The sequence below is a fragment of the Pleurodeles waltl genome, chromosome 3_1, assembly GCF_031143425.1.
Source record: "Pleurodeles waltl isolate 20211129_DDA chromosome 3_1, aPleWal1.hap1.20221129, whole genome shotgun sequence".
Taxonomy (NCBI): Eukaryota; Metazoa; Chordata; class Amphibia; order Caudata; family Salamandridae; genus Pleurodeles; species Pleurodeles waltl.
The window spans coordinates 83,487,611-83,502,155 of NC_090440.1; the positions used below are offsets into that span (position 1 = coordinate 83,487,611).

The window sequence follows — 14,545 nt, forward strand, 5'->3', positions numbered from 1 at the left end:
CAGACCACTAGGATTTACGAACCTCATTTGCATTGAGGTCAATCCCATGCAAATGTGCCCCACCCCTTCCATGACCTCGGTGTTATACATCTTCTGGTTGCAATGTTGTCTTTGGAACAGAGAAGCCAGACTTATTCTCAGTAAAACTACAAGGGGGATGAGTGGTGGTTTTTTTGGCAGTTTTATATAGCGCAAACCTGACCTAAAGGTATCGGAGCACTGTACCTTAGCACCACTAAAAATTACACAGACTCACATTATCTTTCTTTCTTTTAGGCATGGGGACATGAAATGATTTGCCAAGAATCACAGGATGTTGAGCTGACGTTGAAACTTGAACCTGCTTTTCCAGTTCCAAAGTCGATTGCTCTGGCCAAATACCACATCCTCTCCCCTTCCACAATTAAACTTTTAGTGTAGCACTATTATACGGTTTTCTTTAACAGATCACAATAACATATGCCTTTCAGAGCTTTTTAGACTTTGGGGCTCAGTTAGTTTTTTGGGGGTTGGCATCCACGTAAATCAGCGTAGCTCCCGTCCTGCCAACCCTGTGGCCATGTAGAAGGGGGGAGGACTGCTAATTGTGGTCAGGTCGCCCCTTTATTCACTCTGCTGGCTTATTTTATGTAAATTACAGTCACTGAGAAAGCATGTAGTGCAATTTGCATAGTTATCCGGCCCACATAGATGTAAATGTTGCACATATGCAGGTGTAACCTTGCCTCACAGAAGTTAGCTTATTTTCTTGTCTGTTCACTCGTACGTGTGGTTTACTCTTAAAAATGTTTGTTGTGCTGCTACTGAATGAATGTACATTGGTATGTGTGAATATACATTTGTTGCTTTGAAGATATACTTATTCATCAAAATGTTTCCCTACCGAACAAGCATTTAAATTTACATTTCCATCTACATAGAACAAATGTGCCTTAGTCCAAATGTACAAAGGGCGTGTATTTGTTTCCCTGTGCTTTGGTCAGACCAAATATACACTTGTTGAGATCTGTAAGAAATTGGGTTATTGATTGGGGGGGCTACTCTAGCAGGAGCCACAATCCTTGTGAGGGTGAAGTCACAAGCAAACCCTAAATTAACCTTTGCTCAACCCTCAGGTAGCTTAGCACAGAGCAGTGAGGTGTAACTCAGAGTCAATGTGTTAAGTAATTGTGCAACACTTCAAAAAGTAACACAGTGAAAACACACACAAAAAGAACCTGCACTGGTTTAGGAAAATAGAGTATTTTTAAATAAATAAAACAAGACCAAAATGACAAAAGTCCAATTAGTAGAACTGGAGATAAAGATGTCAGTCAAAAGCACGCCAAAAAGCACAAAGCGCCAACTGTGGATATCTGGTTGCACAAGACCAGGACAAGTCATAAGTTCAGGCCCACTGCGATGGAGCATGGGCTGGCTACAGGGACTTAGGCCCGTTGAAAAAAGTACCTTCGATCCTGGTTGTGGCTCGTTGCGAGATCCTGCACTGATGATGCGGCGTGCAACTGAGGATATACGTCAGTTCCGAGGAGCTGCAGAGTTGCGATGCAAGATTCTGTGTTGTCGTCGAGGATCCTATCGACAAGTGCTTGAGATGCAAAATTCAGGGTCAGGGATGCATCCTGCAGTCAAGGCGATGTGTCGGTTCCGATGAGCTGCGAGGCAGCTATGCGAGAACCTGTATTGTCATTGAGGCTGCTGTTGATGAAAGATTTGTATTGTGAGGGCTTGCATCGGGAAAGCTTCGCACAGGCAGTGGTTCTGATGTGGGCTGCGGGGTCTCTGCGGAGTCCTTTGTATCAGGTGAACCCTCACAGCAGAAGCAGTGCATCAGTTCTGCTCGGATTTGCGCCGCACACCAGAGGAAATACGTCAGTTCTGCTGGGTCCACAGATGGGTTGGCAGAGCACCTTCAGGTCTACTTTCAAGGGTCTAAGACTAGCGGGGCACCGCTTGGCAAGGTAGGACTCACAGATGGTAGAGTCTAGGTGCTGAGTTCAACATTGTTGGAGCCTTCTGTCCCTGAGGCTCTAATCAGGATGCCAGACAAGTAGCCCTTGGAGTCACTTGGGGGTCCTGGGTTCAACAGATGCAGGTCCAGTCCTTCTCACCCAGGCAAGAGGGCAGCATGTCAACACTCACAGGGCAGCAGTCCTTCAGAGTAGCAGTCCACCAGAGTGCCAGTCCTTTCAGCAGCACAAGAGTCCTTCTTCCTGCAGAGTATCCACAGGTCTAGAAGTGTACTAAAGAGGTGGACTCTGATATCCATTATTTATACCTGGTGCCACTCCTCTGGAAGGTGGGAGAAGCTTCTACAGGTTTCCCTTTGAAGTTCCCATGCGTTCCTCACTCCCTGTCCTGGTTCCAGACTAACTACCGGGGGTATGCAGCCCTTTGTGTGGAGGCAGGACACAGTCTTTTCAGGTGTAAGTAGGGCTGTGCTCAGTTCAACCCTCCCATCCTGCCAGTGATGGCCGTAAGAAAGCTTAATTTAAGCTTTTATGCCATGTCCACTAAGCACTATATGACACCAGACCAACCATCTTACATACCCAAGTGGTTTTATATAGGCCTGCATGAGCTCTGCGCTCTGCTAAATTAGTGATGGTTAATACTAAATGCATTAAAAAAACTAGAACGAGTAGTTGCCGCTCATTGGAACTTGTTACCTATTGATATTCGGCTGACTTCGTATTATGCCAGGTCCTGGAAAGGATTGAAGACTTGGTTATTCCCCTTATAAAGGATGCTAGTTTGTGTGTGAATTGACTGCAAGGCAGCAGCTGTTCTAGCGCTGTAGTATCCCTGAGAGGATGTGTGCTGCAGTTTATAAATAAATAAAATATAATAAATAAATGGCCCATCCAGGCACACCAAAGCTCTCTATTTTGTGTGACTGTCTAGAAGGAATATACAAGGCCCAACAGTCAGCTAAACCTGGTCATGTCACTCTGAAAATTCCAGTATATTCTCCTGTGCATGCCAGAATAACAAGGAAATCCAGTCCTTGCGAAGACGCTTTCAACCCTAATGGCTGCATCAGTTTTTCATACTTGGTGTGTGGCACTCCGGCTCCAGTAGGACCCATGTGCATTCCAAATTTGAACTTGTTCACTTTTTATGCATTGTAGACATCAGCCCATGCTAAATGAAAAAGTGAAAATTCCCAACTAGTTATTCAGCATACTGCTAGACAATATAATTTCTGGAAGGCTTTTTAAAATTTGGCATACTTGGATACAAATCTGCCAAAGTTACAGACAAAGCATGATTTTTCAATTCTGAAATATGAAATATGAAATATGAAAAGTGCACTGTAATTTTAAACATATTAGTGCTCTCTTCAACCGTATACCAATAAGTAGGACACATGAACTGAATTTGTGGTAAATTATGGATGAATGTGGACCCAGAGGAAAGTGTTGCTATTGAAACACTATGACCTCCCAAATGGTGTGAGGATGTACTCGATCTATTGTAAACCTGTGGACCATGGGGGTCACTTGCACACTTTTCTATGAGCAACAGAAGTAGTGCTACAGGAGTACTCACTTACATCCTGTTTACCTGCCCTTGTGAAACCACCATGAAATGTCCATCTCCCTATGAGCTAAAGTTACTTTTTCTATTGTGTTGTCAAATGTGTTTTTTGAAAAAACATTATTTAAAGTTAACTCCAAGTTGTGTTAAAAACAGTCGCATGACATCATCAAACAAAAACTAAGAATTGTCATGATGCAGTGTCTACGGCACAAAACCTATATACCACTAGCATTTCCCAGTCATTGTGGGCTGAACAGCCCAACCTTACCATGCACTGCTCATAACCTCAGACATTATGTAATGTTATAGCTGCTTATACAGCACATGGTCTCCATAGGTTTCTTGGTATTAGAGAGGTGAGAGTGGAAGATAGTAATAAAGGATGGTAGTAGAGGTTAAGATTAGGAGTAGGCTCGCAGAAAAAGGCAAGTTTTTCGTAAATGGCTAAATGAAAGGATAGTAACTTCATAGCTCCTCGCATCAGGAAGTGAACTGCACACATTAGAAGCACACACTGAGACTGCCACCACCAATTCTGGTTTTGAAAATGTTCTGTACCACCAGTAGGTTGGCTATAAAAAAGAAAAGAACACAACAAGATATGAAGCTCCTGCATTGATGTATTGTAATGGTAGGAGCTTTTCCCTGGAAGCATTTGAAGATAGTACATAGTGACTTCATTTGAAAGTGTGGTTTAAGAGGGAGCAAATGTAGATGGCAAAGGAGAGATATGGTATGGGAAGATGTAGGGGTACTTAAGTACATTCATCCTGCTACTTTGTGGACAGACTGCAATTCATTTAGGAAGAAGGTGGGGAGCCCCAAATTGTGGGAGTTGGCATAATGTGTGTGGGTGCTAATTAAAGCGAGAACTGACAGTCTTTTGCCAGTAGACATAGTAGTTTGCTCAGAATTCTTAGATGGAAAAAGCATGACTAACAAGGATACCTTTGGAGTGGACATTTGGAGTTCCTTATCTATTTGAACACTTATGCTTTTCACTGAAGAAGATGACATAGCCATAGGTCCTGTCTCCACTTGCCAATACGGATCGAGCCATAGCTCAGTTGAACCGCTGGGTTTTAGAATTTCAGTTTCTCCGTATTTAGTTTAGGCACTTACTACCCACCCAATTCATGGCCTGCTGGAAGGCAGAGTGCATGGAAGGGCTGCTTTGAACAACATTTGAGAGCCATCCACATCATTATAGGTTTTAGTTTCTTTATTCACTAGGGCTATCACAAATGACAACACAAATTACAGCACTGTTCAAATTACTAGTGACGTTATATATCACTATTGACATCTTTGAATACCACACTGAAGACACTAAGGAACATTGCAGTGTAAATATTATTGGACATACTCCATGGCCTTAAGCAACCGGCTGTGGGTGCAAGGAATGGTCTTTGGCCATGCCACGGTCACATGGTGGAAAAAGTGCTGATGTAGAGGATGTTTCCCTGGAAGTTGAGGGATCAGGTTGTGATTTTTGTACTCCCTTATACTGAATGTGAAGTAGTGCAAAGGTTGGAACCTTCTTTCTACTATGTCAAGTTCCTGACATTTGACCATATCACGCAGGTCTTGAATTCTGAAACCCTACTCTGAGGTCTGTCTGTACATGACTTTTAGTCATGCATACCGGCCATGTGGAGCAGATTGTGGTTTTAGTTTGACTACTGCCCCTCATCCGCTGGCCATGACTTTCAAGCATGCCAAGTGGGGATGGCTGAAGCAGGCAGCATGCTAAGCATCTTCTTCCCTAGGTTTTGCTGGGCAAGTTCTTGAGAAATGTCTAGCAGGTTCTAGGCCAGTTTACTGGCTCTTCTGGTTTCTCACTAGCACACACCACACAGATACACTGAAGGTTAGCATGGAACCTCACGTTCTCGTACTTGGCCGTTTAAGCCTGGAACAACCATTCACAACACATCAGAGCCTCCTTCTTTCTTCTTGAATTTTGCAAGAAGCTGAAGACTCCAGCCTCAAAATCTAAAGAAGGGTTCAAGAGGAAATCACAGTCCACACACATCCTTTCTTAATGATATCATTCCAAAAGAAACCAGAAGTCTGGCAGGCCCTACTCACCAAAAATAGAAACCAGAGCGGACATTCTTCCAGCATAAATAAATAATTTCAGTAATGATTATGGAATTCCACATACCAATTAGATGTCCTCCCATGATTAAAAATGTTTTTCTCCAAGATGAAGGAAGCCTTGTACTGATTCTGAAGATCAAGCAATACATTGATCAGCATCCTTTTTCACCCCCATGATGCTACAAATACTGGGTCTGCTTTCCTGAATATGGCAAAATGGCTTACTAGCACAGGTAAGCAAACGCAGTGGCAATGTTGAATGACACACACAGAATTTTGTAACATCTATCCCCAGCTTCCTTTTCAAATACACCCAGGGGTCAGATACTCCACTTCTGGGGTCATGAACGCAGGTAGGTTTACTGCATGGTTTTGGATATAGCGAGTAGATTTTGATTATCTCGCTGGTGGGACCCCTGATCTATGGCCTATCCTAACTTGTTCGGTGATAACCCAAGGGGCCTCCTTCACAAGGGTCACGAGTAGGCCCAATATCTGTACCAAAAGTTGTATTCTGGAAAAAATAGTCTTGTCACTTTTGTGTATGTGTGGTTATGGTACGTGTGCCTTGTGATCATGATAGGCATGCAGTTGCACGTTCAACATGAAGGGTGCAAGTGTTTTGATTATCATTATGTTAGTTTTATTGATGACACTTGAGTTGTTTTTCGTGTCACGACTTTTATTTGTTGTTTGTCTTTTCAGGCCACAAGCTCAATTTGACATATCCTTAGTGGGGGGTGTCAATATTCCGCACAAGCATTTAGTTGATTTTCTATTTAGGATACACACTGAAAATACAGATGTTTTTCTCATTTAGAAAACACTTTAAAAAAACAGTACACTTAGGGTGAGCACCATTATAAATAAATAGAGGTCTCACAAAGTAGATTAAGAATAACTTCTCCATGGTATTAATGAATTGCCACTGATCCCATATGGGACATCTGGGCGAGGAACTTGTCACCCTTTACTGACTCAAGGAACATGAATTCCTGTTGAGTTAATGTGCTTGTTTTTTAACATTAACAAAGCTTTCTTGAGCAAGTAAAATATGTGTGAATACCCTTAGTTAAATTTAATCTTTCACTATCCCTCCAATTTAGTTAAAGTTGTGCCCAAGGTACTCAATTGGGTATTCGTTGGGGGACTGAGGTTTCGGGGTCACACAGACATAACAAAACATGATCTACAGCAAAGAGACCCCTATTGATTGGCCTGTTGGGCATTGAAGGGCCAGCCGAACAAGGAACACTGCCCAATGGTAAAGCATGCCACCTTGGTGGATGAGGGCCTGTGATCTGAGAGGAGTGCGCAGAGCCTGAGTGGGGCCTGCCAGGCTTCTGATTTCTTTAGGAACTGCACCATAGTTATTAATGTTTTAGAGTAAGCCCCCATGCCTGGCCTCATACCCCTGGTACAGAGCACCTGGATACCCTCATGGTTAATTAGCATGCTATAAAACAACCAATAACTTAACAAACATAACCTAACATACCTGGGCTTTGGCTATGCCTGGGTGTTCTGTTGACTCAGCTTCCCATTGCACTGTGCATCCCTTACCCAAGAATCCACAGGATGTATTCTTTGGCCATTCCCTGTGCTGAGACCTCTTTACCCATACACCACTACACACATCATTTGGCCATGCAGATTTTTTTTGTGTGGCTTTCAACTGCATCTTGTCCCTATGCCTATGTGACCACTGCACACAACTTTAATATGTGTGCTGCACACAAAGCTTGTTTATTCCAGGGCAAAAATCCGTATCCAAATGGATACAGTGAGTCACTAGGAAGTGCCTCCAAACAAGCGGACTCACCAAAGAACAAAACTATATTTCCTTTACAAAGTTTCAGCTTCTGCCTTCCTTGGGTAGTACAAGATTGTTTGCTCAGTGGCTGTGCATCTGACACTGCTGGATTTTCAAAAAACATTGTGAGTGAAGATTCTATGTAGAATGCAAGATCAATGAAAGCCTGAAAACTCTTGAGCTATGCAGTAATCAGGGGGTGTTGTCAGAGGTGTTCATTCCATCTGGATGCAATCATTTTAAACAGTTCATCCAGAAGTTTTCTCTGGAGTCCAATACTTCCCCCTTTGAGACATGTTCTGCAGAGAAAATCTGTGAATCTGAGAGCAAATGGTCAAAAAGGTTAAAATGATTGGCTACTGGCTGGTCAAGTTTATTATTAAGTATTTGCTGATTTCTCATTCCTGAATCATATGCTGACGTCATTCACTGTTTGGCCTATGTATTGTTTATTACAGTTTTGGCATTGGCACTGAATAACATTAATAATGCATGTTAATCAACATGTAAGACGCTGACTTATGCCATTGCTTCTCGTAACAGAACTTGTTACTGATGATGTTTATGGAAGGTATTTACATGCAGTGTCCCTTTTAGAATCACAGCAAGGAATGTCAGCATTTGTCACAGCTTGCGTGAGTTCAGCTCTCATACTGAGAGCTCGTACAGCGAAGGTTCTGTGATAAGCAAGGTGTATAATAAGGGGGACACTTTTTGATAGCCAGCCACAAATGGGATTCTATCACCTTTGTTTCTGCTGTTGCTATTCCAAATAAGTGATTCCTTGGGAACTGAAAAGACAAACTAAAAAGACTTGCCAATATGTTGCTTTATGATATGTAGAGGATAGCCTCAAATTGGATATAGTCTAGACAACTCCTGTAGATGTCCTTTACAGTGTCCTCATTGCTGCAGATGTGTCTTATTCTGAGTGCTTGGCTACAGATGATGCTTAGTTTACTGTGGTGTTGGTGATATGAAGTCCAGTTTAGATACATATGAGCATCTGTAAGCTTGTAATGCAGACCAGTTACAATTTTATGTCCATAAATGGCATCCCTTTTCTGAATGTGCTACTCATCATTTGAGTACAGAACATTGTAACTCATCTGTACCACAAACCTACAGATGGAAAACCATCACATTACACACAACTAACATCTCCATTATCTAGTGGACTCTGCTTCTCTGGGGCAGGTTCATTGGGGTAACACCCAATCTACATCTCCTAGAGTTAGAAATACTGTCTGCCTCCCACCCCATAAATTTGTTGCATTTTGTTCCATCCTGGTCAAAAGAGTTTTCTACCCAACCGGGTGGTTAGATTGGAGATAATCCCTCATTAGCCTCTTCCAGCGGGGAAGAAAGTCTTTTGCCTGGAGTGCCATTGCCAGGTTGACCAGCCACTCACATAGTTCCTAATGTAAAAAAATATTCCCTGGTGTATGGTGGGCTTTCTGCTGCTAAGTGTGGCTACATTATGATATACTCCACAACCGGGTCTTCTAGGAAGTGGGCAGAAAGACTGTGTATGGCCTTTGTATTGAATGGGGGATACCCAATGCCAGAATGGGTGGTTCCACTCCTTACCAATTGTTTGCAATAATTTCCATGGTGATCTAGTGGCACCCACAGGGGTGATTGGGGTTAATCTCCTAATAACGCATGTAGGGTCGCAGAAAGATTGTCTGAGCCTGAAGGGTGTGGGCCTGCAACACGATTCCAGGATTGGTCCGCCTCCCCCATCCTATTCCTATTTTATAAATGAGGAAGCTCTTCCCCAGCAGCATGAGATGGGGGCCTGTGAAAGGATGCCTACTTGTGAGCACAGAGGTTTTCCCTGATCCTCATGTCCTCAGCATTATAACAGTGGTGGTGAAGTTGTAGAACTCACAACCTCCACACTGAAGAGTTTAAGAGATGTAGGGGCATATTTACTAAGATTTTCCACCATGTTAGCATCACAAAAGTGACGTAAATTAACACAAAAATCTTTTTTTACCTTTTTAATTCCCAGCGCAAAAGTGCCCTGAAAGCACTGCTTTCTGTTACTTAGTGCCAAGGGGGAGTTACATGGGCATTCCCATGCAGCCTCCCATGACGTTTGACCCAAAAACCCTATCTACAAACAATAGTAGACAGGTTATTGTGGCAAAGTTTAAGGCCATGTGAAAGCAGGCATTAAAAGGAGGAATGTTTTTATTTCTCCTCTCTGTCTGAATTTGCATGCGTGCTGCACTGTGTAGCACTTATACACCGTAGGAAAGATATTAAAGTGTGTCTATGCATAGTATTTTGTACTGCAAGGGGGTATAGTTCCAGTACAAAACCTATGCTGGACTCAAGCACACAACCTTGCACTATGAGCCATATTTCTGTAAATATGATGCTCTCCTGCTCTCTCCTTCTCAAGGAGTTCAGCATTTTTTGCTGCTGCACTGAACCGCATGACTATTTGGTAAATCTGGACCATACATTGTATTGCTATTCTGCAAAGGATTGTTTTGTTCTCAGCAATCTGTGTTCACCCCTCATGTAGCACAGGGACGATTGTCACCATGAAATGCACATGGTACTAGGTACCGGAAGAGAAGCAGTGTTGATACTCTTGAACCTCTGCAGTCATCTACATGGTCTCCCATTCAGTTTTAGTTAATCAGTTAGCCAACTTTGGAGTTAGAGACCGTGCTCTGCACTGGCTTTCGTCGTTCTTGGCGGGCTGCTCACAAATCTCTTTTCCGTACCCACTTCCATTCTTCTTTAAAAGACGTGGAATGCTGTGCCTGCAGGGTCCTGCACTTGAGATGACCCTCTTCAGTATCCATGTGCCACCTTCCACAACCTTCATTCAGTTTTACCAGGCTTGCTTCTATGCTTATAATACTCAGTGTATTCTGAGTTGATGGTGGTCTTTCCTTCCAAAGGTCCTAATTTAGAGAATGCATTCTTTAAGTAGAAAACCAGGATCAATTCTAATTTGCTCCATCTGAATACAGACATAATGAGCGTCTTTGGTTTGATTATTCCTTAGCGTGGTGGAGAGAAGAACTTGGACCACCACTTTACACCTTCTACTTTGTTTGGAAATTTGGGCATAATGTTTGGTACGCAATTATGATTTATGCTGAAATTGACAAAGTTTCTTTAACTGCTTCCTTTACACTTTAACTCAGATAGAAAATGATTGCTATCCTGCCTGAATTCTTGCATATAGCTCTTGTCCAACTGCTCTTACCTGCCTAGACTATTGTAAATATACATACATTGACTATCTAATGCTTTAACCAGAATGCAGCTCGTTCAAAGTGTCACAGCTTGGCTTATCCTTGCACTGACTTGTTCTACAATCAATGATCATCTAAAATTACTCACCAGGCTCCCCATCAAAAATGTTTTTTATTAACATCTTGTATGACATCTATCTTGATGTGGTATCAAGCTAACAGAGTCCCTCGCTCCAGATCTTCTAAACTCTTCAAATTCACTTCCTCCCATCGTACAGTTGATCAGTGTTAAACTACCTTTCACAGGCAGTTGAATGCCTGTCTCTTTTACCTTCAGCCATTTGTTTAGCTGTCTCCTCTTGTTTAGCTATCTCTTCTCTGCTTTCTCCGCAGGTGCTACTTCTCCTCGGTATTTCTGCTGTGCAAACTCTCCTTAATTCATTCATTCTTTCATGTAACTTGGGATGGTACATTTGTAATTCAATTTATGAGGAACTGATACCTAACTTGAATTCCGTTGTGGTAATACCTTTTATGTAAATTTTGAACAAAAAGAGTTATGACAGATTTGGCACAAATGAAAAAAAGCAAGAAAAAAAGCAAGAATGCACAAAATCTGTACACTCGAATACGTTGCTTTCACAGTCTAGCGTGACTGGCAAGGACGTAGCATCAGGGGGGTGTTTGGGATTTTACACCCCACATACATGTATTTTGTTGTAAATATTTGGGTACAAGTGATTTCAGTCAGGATTGATGAGGTGTCTGTTGGATTTTTAAATGCACAGAGACAAAAACGCGCACACACTCTTTCCCTCTCTCGGTTTTGAAAGTATTTAAAAATGTTTCTTATTTTACAAAATATTGGACCTGATTAAGAATTTGGCGGACAGCTTTGCCCGTCCACTGAACTTCTGACGGGGATGTTGCCGACATAGTGCCCTCTATGCCGGGCCCATTAAGAGTTTCCCACTAGGTTGGCGGGTGGAAACCTGAGTTTCCACCCGCTGGCCTAGCGGGAAACACCCTACAGCATTGTCTCCGGCTCGTTATTGACCCAGCGGAAATGCTGTAGGATGCAGGGTGCACCAGCATCCTAACAATTTTCACTGTCTGCACAGCAGACAGTGAACATTGCAGCAGTGCTGGCCAGGGGGGCCCCTGCACTGCCCATGCCTGGGGTCCCCTGGCGTTCTCCGCCAGCCTTTTCATGGTGGTGTTACCATTAGGGCAGCACTACCCTTGTGGATTAGGACCGCCACGACCGCCAGACCGCTGGGATGACTAATCATGGCAGTCCGACCGCGACACGACCGCCGTGGTCATAATGTGGTGTTTGGACTGCCGCATTTGGGGCAGGCCATACGCCACCGCGCGTCTGGCGGTCCAGACTCCTAATAACCGCCATCGTGTTTTCTCTCACTTAGTACCCCTAACCAAACGGCATTCTTCTCCCTTTCCACTGCCCCTTAAGCCCCCTCTCATGCTCCCTGCTAGTGGTATCATATATTTTAACTTTAAAATTGGTTGATGGGAAATTTGAATGTCCACTTCCCAACCCCCCCCCCCCCCCCCCCCACAACCCCCCCTCGTTCCCCAATCTTACTGACCAAGTTATACCCCTGGCGATTGGTTTAAAGTGTTTTGGAGAAAGACCCGGCTCCCGAAGCTTGAAATTGAAGGATCGATGGTGACTCCAGGTTAATTTAATTTATAATAATGCATTGAATTATTACTAAGTAGCTTGTTTTCCCTGATTTAAGAGTTCTTTGTGCGCCAAGACCAGCGTGTTTACTAAAAGAACGAACACGCATGTCACTCTTTAGAAGCGTCCCCGGCGCGTGCTGAAGTGTTTTTAATTGTGGCGTGGAGCCTTTTAAAAGCCCCGCACCTTCTGAGAGGTGATTTATTTGAAAGGAAGCCATTAGTTCGATGGGCTGCAGCTCGGCTAAAACCTGGACCGTCCTTAAAGCGGGGGAAGGGGGCGAGCGGACCCCAGAGCTGCGGGAGCCGAGAGAATTAATGACGTTTAACCTTTTCCGCTGAGCTGAAGTAATGATCTTTCTGCGAAGCCACAAGGTTGATTTCTCGATAAAAGAAAGGAGGTGGGGGTTGTGGGGGGGCACCTGTCAGGGTAATTGTCTGGGGAGATTATAGCAAATATAAAAATCTTTGCAAGAGCTTTGCGAGTGGAATGTGCTGTAACAACTCGGATGAAGATTATTAGATGAAAATTGTTCATTTCGCCCACAGGAAATATTTACAAACCTTTTCTCATTGGAATGAGTTTTTAATTCAAAATATCTTAGGTATGTAGTTAATACGATAAAATATGCACTCAATGAAGAGGTAACCTTCTAAACGATATTTAACTCGTGATATTTTTGGAATTTCTGACACACAACCCACCAGCAAATGTTTTTCATCTTCACAAGGGAAACATTTTCGCTGGAGGCAAAATTTTCTCTCAAGGTCCCCTTGCTCTTCACACTAAATTTCAAAACTTACACCAAGGTTTTCCTGGCACTCGTTTTGCTGTTGCAAAACCTGCATTCACAAAATAAGTGGGTGTGCAACCAGAAATTAGTTTATTGACGCTACAAAACCCATTTTTCGATTCAATAACATATTACAGAACAAAAAAAATGGGTTTAGAGCGGATCCCTGTCTCATGTTTCTGGCGTCCATTCCAAAAAGAAATTCGTAATAGAATTTATCAATGATTTGGAACCGAAAGGCTTGTCACAAATCATTGAAAAATCATTGACTCCTAAATTGAAGAAGTAACTCAATCCCAGAAGGGAAAGTGTCCCCCTTTAATGTAAAAAAAACAAACTTAAAAAATATTGTTTTTATTTTATATACAGCCCGTCTATTTTAAGGAAAACGTGCTGCATTTAAAATAAAAAAGGTAATTTTATTTAAAGATGGCCAAAGGCAGGGTGGCCTGCTGACCCCAGCAGGTCACCCTCCCTGTAATGCTATTCAATCACAGTGAGTCACAATTTGCGACCTACCTTTTGTGACGAGGTAGGTTAGATTGTGACTCTCTATGACTCGGAATTTTATATACCGATCTGTTGGTTCATAGGCTGATTCACATTTGTTTTTCCATTTGCAAATAGTATGTGTGCAATTTGCACCCATTTTTTGTGAATTAAAATTTTGCACATCTGGCCCTAAGTTGTTTGTGTGAAAATGGCTACAGATCGAAGGGCCTGATGCATGAGATAGGTCGCCATCAGTCAGTGTTTTTTGCACACTGACTGGTTGTGACCTAGGCTGTATTATATTCAAAGTGTGCTGCAAGATCTTCTGTCTTAGCATTATGTGTGACACAGGAGGAATTTTGCAACCTCCTGCAAGTAGCTGTGAATGCAGTGATGTAGGCCTGTGAAGAAAAGGAGACCTTCATCCCTGCATTTGCCTTCCCTTGATGTCTGCATTTTTCTTTGTAAAAGCAGGCCTTTTCCTCCAAAGGGATCAAAACTTCTTTAAAACATGTAAGACAATGGGTGGAGCACGCGCTAGACCCTTGCACCATCTGCTCCCCAAGAAGACACTTCTGAAAATACCCAAAGGGGAAGCTAAGCTGGTCCATGGGGAGAACTAAGCTGAAATAGTGAGGTGCGGATTTCAACAACTCAAACCATGGAATTCCTCAAGCATTAAGTGCACTCCTTCTTTAATGGTTTGCACATTCAAGGCTCCTTCTACCCACTTCACTCTGAAGGCCATTCATTGTGCAGGCTTGGAATCCTTAAACCTTAAAACTGAGGGCCTGATTCACAAAGATTCTCCACAGTTGTGGCGGACGCTCTGCACTCATGGTGGAATCTCCAGGATGAGAATTCTAATCGCA

General features: G+C 42.9%; 1 protein-coding gene across 2 annotated transcripts in view; it reads left to right on the top strand.

The window, feature by feature from the left end:
- The window catches only part of SHANK2 (SH3 and multiple ankyrin repeat domains 2), a 2,270,638-nt gene that overhangs the window by 1,225,246 nt on the left and 1,030,847 nt on the right, over nucleotides 1–14,545 (top strand). The gene's annotated exons all lie outside the window — the stretch shown is intronic.